Source organism: Hipposideros armiger, unplaced genomic scaffold (genome assembly GCF_001890085.2).
Source record: "Hipposideros armiger isolate ML-2016 unplaced genomic scaffold, ASM189008v1 scaffold_116, whole genome shotgun sequence".
Lineage (NCBI taxonomy): Eukaryota > Metazoa > Chordata > Mammalia > Chiroptera > Hipposideridae > Hipposideros > Hipposideros armiger.
This window is the reverse complement of record NW_017731466.1, coordinates 272,983-281,802: the sequence shown is the minus strand read 5'-3', so window position 1 is coordinate 281,802 and position 8,820 is coordinate 272,983.

Sequence of the window (8,820 nt, the reverse complement as noted above, 5' to 3'; positions counted from 1 at the left end):
GGTTTCACAAAGGTAGCAAACACCACAGAAGCATAAAATAGTGGAAGCAGGCTGGGCATGGATAAAGCTAGTCTTGGCTTTGCCATTTAAGAACTGTGTGAGATGGCATGGCACTTACTCTCTCTCCGGGGAACAGTGCTTCATTTATGAAATGACACACTTAGATGCAACTTAACATTCTTTCCAGCAATAAAATTCTATGATCCTCATTCTAAGCCTGAAGGTTAATTTCAATGACATTTCCTGCTGGGCCAGATTTCCCAAAGAGAGGCCTTTGATGCTTAAACTTACAGACTATAAGGTCAGTGTACCAGTCAGGGTGAGGCCAGTCAAATTGAACCCATTGTAAATTGTTCAGTAGAAGGGTTTAATATGAAAAACAAGTTTAAAAGGTTTGGGAATAGCTGAGGAAGCAAGAACAGGATTCTACTCCCAGCTCCTGAGGTGGAGGGACAAAGGGAAGAGGTATTGTGATCAGAACCCCAAAGCAAACCTATCTGAAAAGAGTTGGGATCCCCAATATAGGGACCTGACTGAGCCAGTGATGGAATCATGGGGAAAAGAGTACCTGGAAACACGTTGGAAACACATTGGAAAATGCTCCATGAATGAGCTTGAGCCACAAAGAGATAGAGGCAATTCCAGAGGCAATTCTTAATGTAGAGCTATCAGAGAAATGTGTGGCTTCTCCCTTCCTCTACCTCATCTAATCCCCTTCCAGACCCTCCCACTGGTCAAATTTAATTGGAAGTCAGTGGATAAAGAGTCCTAGCAAGTGTAGGTTACAGGGGTCAGTGCCCTGTAACAAAGAACATAAAAAGGAAAGTTTTAACTGTTTAATGCAGTGAATACAGGGGGTCTATCATGAAATCCCTCGCTTCCACTTTCAATGAATTTCTTATTCTAAATTTCCGCCTGAATGTGCTTGTTTCTGAGCCCCAATTCTGATTAATCATCTATGGCAACTGTAAACCAAAGGCACCTGCTCCTAAATATTCCTCCACAATTCCTGTCATCTTAGTCACTTTCACACCAAATACTGATAGGATGGACAAACCCTTCATGAAGGGAGCCAAATAAAGAGGTTTGTTCTTGAGCCAGTGGTCAGGAATAAGGCTCTTCCTACAGTCGGGAGAAAGAGGAGTATGGACCTTTTGTGGCAACAGGGGTAGCATGTCACTCCACTGTCACAGGCAGAGAAGCAGGTATAAGAAAAAGCAGCTAGCATTGGTCATGGCAGTGCCTCTCAGCTGAGGCTGCCATAGTCAATAAAAAGCCCCAGTGCCTCAGTGAACTGGAGCAAGGGGATTCCTCCCTTTTTCTAGCTTCCCACCAACCAGTAATTAGGTTCCCTGGTACTGGACACTCTTGACATAATTTCCCAGCTCATCTTTCCACTTTTGTCTCACTTGAAATTGGTGGCATGATTCTCAACTTATTTAAGTTAATGACTGACCCTCTAGGATAGGACTTCTCAACTGTATATCCTGAGAGCTTGGAAAGTAACAGATACTGATTCAGTAGGTCTGGACTGGACTCAAGGTTCTGTAGTTCTAGAAACCTCCTAGGTATTGTCGATGGTGTTAGCCCACACAGCTCACTAATTTTATTGTTGTTGTTCTAGGAGGTATTCCTCAGAATTGGGCACAGGGACCACATTCTACAAACCCAGAAAACAAAACCAAAAAGTAACAACCAAAGTATGTGTGTCTGAGAGGGTGTGGCTTCTAGACCTCTGTCTCTGATCATCTTACTCTGTCCCAGGACCTGGAAGTGGCAGGTAGGTCACATAACTCTGCTGTGACAGGGTGATGCTGGTTTCCTTGGGGTAAAAAATGAAGATGCTTCCCTTCACTGTATGGTAGCTCTGCTTTAATAACTCGCTAGGGAATGTCCCCCAGGCAGAGCAAACAAGATGGAAATAAACTGCAATGGGAATAACTCTGGATGGGTCATGAACCGTGGTGACTCCCCCAATTTACTGTCACTTGTTTGGTGCTTGTCAGGGCAGCCAGCTGGTTTTCCCCTAGGATACAGTCAGCATGTCCAACTCTGTGTGCTCTACTTCTACAGATATTATGATGATTGTCCCCACAAGGAAGAATCTGAAAGATGAATGTCTTAAGATTGGAGATTCCTTCTTAACAGCTGCAAGGAAATTTGACAGCTCTAGATTTCCGAAAATAAGATTACGTTATTTCACATGGTGTTAGTAATGGCTGATAGATTTGTGTTTTGGTCTGGGCTGTTTCTACACTAAGAATCTAACAATTTATTTGTGATCTTATCTATTTTCCTGGACTCTCTTGACCTTTTAAAGGAAATGGTAAAACTATTTTATAGGGAACAAAATAAATAGTACCGCGTTTCTATTGCATATACAGACTGAAGTGAGTGATTAGTAAAACTGTTGTTATCAGTGAGAGAGAAAAGTAGGTCAGATTCCTAGGGGAGAAATAAACAAACGAGCAAACTAGCAAATCAAAAAGGAATGATGAAGTAGGAACTGGCCCAGGATTAAGAAACTCTCAGGGCTTTAAGCTTCTTTCCTCATAATTCTTAGTGGTTTTGAGGATCTCTGTTAGCAATTAAAGGGATTATGTATACAACTGATGACTCCATGCCTGAACAGATTTTTTGTTTGGTTTTGTTTTGTTTTTTTTAATCTTTATCTGATTTGGATGTCATTATTTGGAAAGAGAAAGGAGACTCTGGGAAATCTACTTCAGTATTCTCATATGTGAAATCAGGTGACATACCTCAATCTTAGGCCAGTTTTACTAACTGCATGTAATATATATATTATAAATATTACATATGTATTATATATTATGTATATATATATTGCTTAGCATTTTGATTTGCATATAACAGATCCTCAAGAATTTTCAACAATTTATATAAGTATTCCATAAGCTTCTATATCTGCCTCGGCCTAATTTTAATCCCCAAAACACCCTTATGAAGTAGATCTCAACTCCTTTTGAAAACACTTGCCTTCACTGAAGCTTACAGAGGTGACAGATTGCCTAAGGTCACATAACTAGAAATTTACAGAATTAGTTTAAACTTCAATTCTCTGATTTCAAATCCATGCTCTATTCAGTTCACTGCTCTCTGCCTTACATACACACACTGTTAAGACATGACTGTTTGGGGCATCAGTGAGATGTGAGAGTGCCCCCTTGAAGGCTCTCAGAGCAGGGTGTTCTGTGGGTGGTGGATGAACTTCTCTCTGTTACGATGCCTAGAGGAGGTCTGATCATGTCCAAAGCTCTTAAAAATAAATTCTCTTGGCTCATTTCTGGACCAGAGATTTTCAATCTCAGTATTTTGTCATCTGTTCGTAAACCTGTTGGTTTCTCTTAACTGCTCCCCATAAGCAGTCACTTATTCTGCCCTTAATTTAGCTGCCTGCTCGATCATTATATTGGGTTGTCGGAAACGTCATGATGCATTTTTGTGACGAAAAACAAACAAACAAAAATATGTCACGATGTTTCCGACAACCCAATAGTTTTGCCATCCCTTCCACACACTTTCCCACCCTTCATCCTCCCTGAACTTTAACTCCTTCATGTAAAGACTAGTGCGTTTCTTTCCTTCACTGTTTTACTTTTTCTGCTCTCGGCACCATGCAAAATTGAGTACCTCTAGAGTTGGGCTGAGTTAACTCCATTTTATTTATCTTCTGTGGTGTGTTTTAAATGGTGAAAGGGACTGCCTGCTATTTCTTTTCAAATTAGACTGAAATTGTTGACTGAATTCCACTACCACTACCTGGAGGCAGATTTGGTGGGAAATATTTTATGTTACTTCCTGAGCCCCATCATGAAACCCACTATGTTTGTTTCAAACAACCAAAGCTGGCTTCAGTCCTAAATAAAGTTTCTAAAATTTCTTCCTAGCCAAACATTTAATTGTTCAAATTTTAAAAATTGCCTGCTTACACAGCTAGGTTCTTCCAGCTGTGCTTGTGAAATGTTTGATCTCATTTAGTAGCAAACCGCTCAGGCCCTCTGTCAGGGGACTATGGCTGATAAAATAGGGCTCCTGTATCTGCGGAGGTACTGCCTCAATCTTACGTGCGAAATTCTTAATACAGTGGATGAAGTGCATGCCCCTGCCTGGTTTTGATACCATGTTGCTTATTGCTTCCTGGTTGACAGAAGATATTCCTCCGTCTGTATTTACTCTTCCATTTTTCTCCTGAAGACCAAATACGGACTTCAGGCTCTGCCACAGTCCTGTGGGATCGATTTGGAATCCAAATGTCCTCTTTCCCTTCAGCTTTGTGAAAAAGGTACAAACAGACACCCTCACATAGTTGGGGTGAGATGTACCTGGTGCATGAGTCTTGAGAGGGTGTCGCGAGCTCACCTTCTCCTGCCTTGTCCTCCTCTTTTGTTTTTCCTCTCGCTCGGGCCTGTGTGGTGGCGAATTCCCCGCTCACCGACATGCTGTGTTCTGCTGTAGATAGCTAGATTACCTTCTGGAACGCAGGTAATGTTTGTGGGTGCTGAACGCTGAGGATGTGTTACAACTGGTGGCGAAGCGAATGCCCAGATCCACCAGCAGATGTTACCAGTTCGGGCCAGTGCCATTTTCCACAGCCATGGGCCTTGAAACTTTCCCACCTGCAGCGTCAGAACGATCTAATTCTTAAACCGGTAGGCGCCAAGGCTGCTGGAATATTTGCAGCTCCTGTCTTTCTGGATGAGTGAGCTGTAGAGAAGCCTTGTTCTTTCTGTGGACAGCCCAGTCTCCTGTATTGACTTCTGCTTGGAATACTGGCACCTAATTCCCATTCCAGTCACCTTCTGGGCTCGACACTGTTGTCAATGAGGGGTCCTAAACCCCCGGCCTAGCTCTTGGGCCTCAGAATGGCCTCTGCTTTAGATACCTCTGTTAGAGCCCGTATCCCCAGATGTGGCATGGCTTTTTCCTCGTGCTAAAAACTTCTGCCAAGTGGAGCTGTGCCCTGCCCTGTGTCCTCAGGGCAGATCTCTTGGACCTGAAGGCTGGCTGAGATTGAAATCAAGAACACTGCACCCCTTGGGCTTGGTGATCTTACTCTCGGCTCCTCTCTAGACTGAGCTAACCATTGATTTCCATCTGTTTTTCCCCATCCCTTTTCAAAGTTGCCCTTGGCTCATGTTTCTTGCTGACTGGAACTTCCAGCACACTACCCTTTATTTAAAAAGGTTTTTCATATATGAAAAATCATGTACTATCATATGTACTATTTAGTTGGATGAATAGCATAACACATAATGATAAAGTAAAGGAAAAATAAAATTTTAGAGTTTTCGCCTATCTTAATTTATTTCAATTTTACCTTCTTTCTGACTCCTTCCTAAGGTTATTGTTAAGATTTCTTTGTTTTAAAACATATATTTTGAAATTAAATTTGTTGGGGGTAACATTGGTTAACAAATAACATTATATAAATTTCAGGTGTACAAGTTGATGATACAACACCTTTACACTGTGTTGTGTACAGTTCACTACCTAAACTCTAGTCAACTTCTGTTGCCTCATATTTGACCCCCTTTTCTCTCTTCATCCTCCACCCCACTCTTAAACAAATATTAATCAAGAACCTAATAGTTGACCAATACATTCATGTAAAATCTTTTATTGCAGCCAAAAGCAACACTCTGAGTTACTATCCTTTCCCACAATTTACATATGAATAAAGTGAGGCTTAGAGGGAGAAGCAATTTGCCCTAAAACACACACACACACACACACACACACACACACACACACACACACACACTAACCATGACATGATTCAAACCCAGGTACTTCTGACTTACAAACCCCTTTTCACTCTTCAGAGCCAAATTCCAAATTTTACAGTTAAGGAGAATAATGCTCAGAGAAATGAAGACACTTGCACAAACTGATCATGTGGATTTCATGACTTCCAACCAATACTTTCACTGGACCACATTGCCTTTTAACCTAATTGAATAAAACGATTGAAGTCAGTTATATTAATACCTGTGCAGTGGTGGAACATCACCCTTTATTTTCTTTGCCCTTGGCATACCCCTACTATCTCCTGTAGGTTTTTTGTTTCCTCCTTTGGGTATTTTTTCCCATTTCTATGACCATGTCTGCCCTAGATTGCAGGGCTGACAGCCTCAGGGAATATTTGATTTGCTTGGACCTGATCAAAGTTGCTGGGTTTTTTGGGGTTTTTTTCTTCCTTTCTTTTTTTTTTAAATATAAAGTCCTGACAAAATAAGCTCTTTTTCACCAGGTTGACCCTCTTGTTCCTATGTTTCCTGGTCCTTGAAATTGTCGCTGTTTAAGCATCAGAAACCTTAGCCTAATTCAGCCACGCAGAGTAGTTAATGTCAATATCCTGAGGGTCTGACGGAAGCAGGGAAGCATAGAATTTTTGAGCTGGAAAGGATTCTCAGTGCAAGTCTAATGGAATTTAAGGAGTGGTTCTATTGCAGTTTGGGCATCGTGCCTAAAAGGAATCTGATATATTCAGTGTCTGCTTTCAGTTCCCCTTTGATTTCCTTTTATATGTGTTGCCACAGGTATAGACTTGTGCCCTCTTAATCCATTTCTGTGAAAAAGCAGTCGAATAAGGTGTGAAAGGCCTGGAGAACAAATCACTGATTTGTTATGTGGATAATGCCAGCGCATATTTTCAAACCGAATGCTTATGAAAACTCTGTACCATCAAGACTGATCCCCATGGCAGCTGTCTTTGTAGTCAGCTAACTAAAAAAGCTGACTTCTGTAATTAGGAAGAAAAGCATGGTGGGGCTCACCTTGGAAACCCTGAACTTGAACCGCCGATTTTGGTTCCCCTGCCTTCTTCACAATCCTAAATGCCACTCATAACAAGCCTGTGTAAAACTCGTTGGTTTTCTGCAATAAATCCCAGTAAGCAACCAATGAATGATACGACTGAAAGGTTTTGCTACAGAGCTGTGATACTAAAAGAATTCAAACAACCACAACATATACTCACATTCACATTCGTTCGCACATCTGTGACTGTGTTGTCACTGTTCCATATTGTCACTATATTATGAAGCATATATTTGAATAAGATGTAAGGGACTAAATCACCCAGGCATGTTTATTTTCAAATAGTTTCTCAATACCCAAATCCATTGAGCTTTGCAGGACTCATGAATCGCACTGGCATCTAGAGAGAAGACATGGTGCCCAGAAATTGTGTGATCACATTAGGTAAGCCCAGGATATAAAATATATTCATATTGCTTTGGGTGAGCATAGGCCATTGGGGAGAGAATAATGTCCTTTCAAATCTCTTACCACATGATGGAGAGAGGCATGCTTTGAACGGCAGAGTTGACCGAAGTCCACATGTATAACTCATGCCAATTTTGCAACATAAATGTGTCTTCCTCCTTTTCCTGGGAAACTTGAAGATAGGAAATGAGTAAAGAGAGTGCCAAAAGCTTTGCTAATTTATTAAAAAAATATATATATATATATATATATATATATATATATATATATTAAAGAGAAATTGTTTGCTGGGCTGTTTTGTAGGCACTGGAGGTACTGGTGAAGAAAACTGACAAAAATCTCTGCTTCCATGAAGCTTACATTTTAGTGGAAGGAAACCAACCATAAACATAATAAATAAACCAAATCTGTAGCATGATAGAAAATAAGCCCTATGGAAAAAACTAGAGTTAGATAAGGGAGCTTAGGGAGTTGCATGTTTAAATCAAATAATCTGGTATCTTTCTGAGAAGACAACATTTAAGCAAAGTGTGGATGGAGGAAAAGTGAGTCCTGTGGATATCTGAGGGAAGGGAGTGTCAGGAAGGCAGAGCTGCACATGCAAAAGCCTGGAGCAGGGAGTGTGTCTGGATAGTTCCAGAAATGGTGGACAAGCTGTTATCTGGAGGGAAGTGAGCAAGGGGATAAGAACTGAGAGAAAATGGTGGGGTGTGGTGGGGAGTGGAGAGGATGGATCTCGTAGGTCTGTAAGCTTTGTTTGGACTCTGATGGCACAGGAGCCATTGTCGTGCTTTGAGCAGAGGGGTGATATGAACTGATTTTTGTGAGGAAAGCTCTGGCTGCTGTGCTGAGTGCAGTGCAGTGGGAAAGGGAGAGACAGAGAGACTAGTTAGTAGCCTGGGCAATAATGTCAGGTCAACCTGGATATGACAAGAATAATGGAATTTCTATATGGCCAGAGTAGCCAAAGTTATTGCAATATAGATGTAACTATGTCAAATAAAAAAGTTTCCTTGATTTATAATAATGTGCAATCAATAGTAATGGGGACAGAGTGCTTGGGCAGACTAACTTATTCATTTTCTATGATATAGTGCAGTGTTAATAGAATTGCTCTTATTATTAGAGACCAGGCAGTTTTTAGCTCAGTGTGATTTGAACTGCACCATGTGGTTTCTAAATGACTGCTCCAAACTTCTGTCTACTGAGATGAATGAAAGTATCACATCTAGAAATCCTTATTTTAATAGTGACAAGAAATCCTTTCACTAGAGGCAGGTACTAATATCCCAGCATGAAATTATAGATTAGGCTGTTGAGGTCAGGGGTAGAACTTGAGAGAACGGGGACTTGGAGATAAAGTTCTGGTGGGCGAGAAGGAGAGGACTGTCTTGTGAGGTTCGCTCCGGGCAGTTCTAAGCAAGACAGCACAAGGTGAAACTTCAAGTCTTGGGAAGGGACGAGCCACTGAAAGCGGCTATGGGGAATTAACTAAAAGAAAACTCCACCTAATTCACCTTCTGTTTTCGGGCTTTCCAAGACCCCAAGCACTAGAAAAAGCTGGCACCCATG